This window comes from Plasmopara halstedii, assembly GCF_900000015.1.
Source record: "Plasmopara halstedii genome assembly, contig: Scaffold_614, whole genome shotgun sequence".
Taxonomy (NCBI): domain Eukaryota; phylum Oomycota; class Peronosporomycetes; order Peronosporales; family Peronosporaceae; genus Plasmopara; species Plasmopara halstedii.
In genome coordinates this window covers 468815-469261 of record NW_020187532.1, presented here as the reverse complement: position 1 = coordinate 469261, position 447 = coordinate 468815, and positions in this window count along the sequence as shown.

Genomic DNA, 447 nt, shown 5'->3' with positions numbered 1-447 from the left:
TGAAGCAGCGACAGCCGAGGTGGCGAAGAAAAGTGCTCAGACGGCAGCTGAGAATAAGTTTGTGAAGCTCAAAAAGAACCAGCAGCTGAGAATAAGTTTGTGAAGCTCAAGAAGAACCAGCAGCAACAGATCGTTCAATCACAAGAAATTCAGGAGCAAAGCTCTCGGCACGCTCAGCTTATTGAATTGAATCAGCAGGATGTGGAAAATGTGTTGCTTGTCATTCGTAGTGCGCTAGCTAGCGGTATGGAGTGGCGTGGTTTGGAGGAACTTGTTCGGTACGAGCAAAAGAATGGTAATCCCGTAGCAATTTGATTCACCAACTTGACCTTGCGAGAAATCGAGTTGCTTTCTTACTCTGTGACGCCGACGAGGAGGTCCAGGATGGACTTGGTGGTGATGGTCACGGGGAGGAAGACAAGAAGGCTCACATTATCTGGATTGACT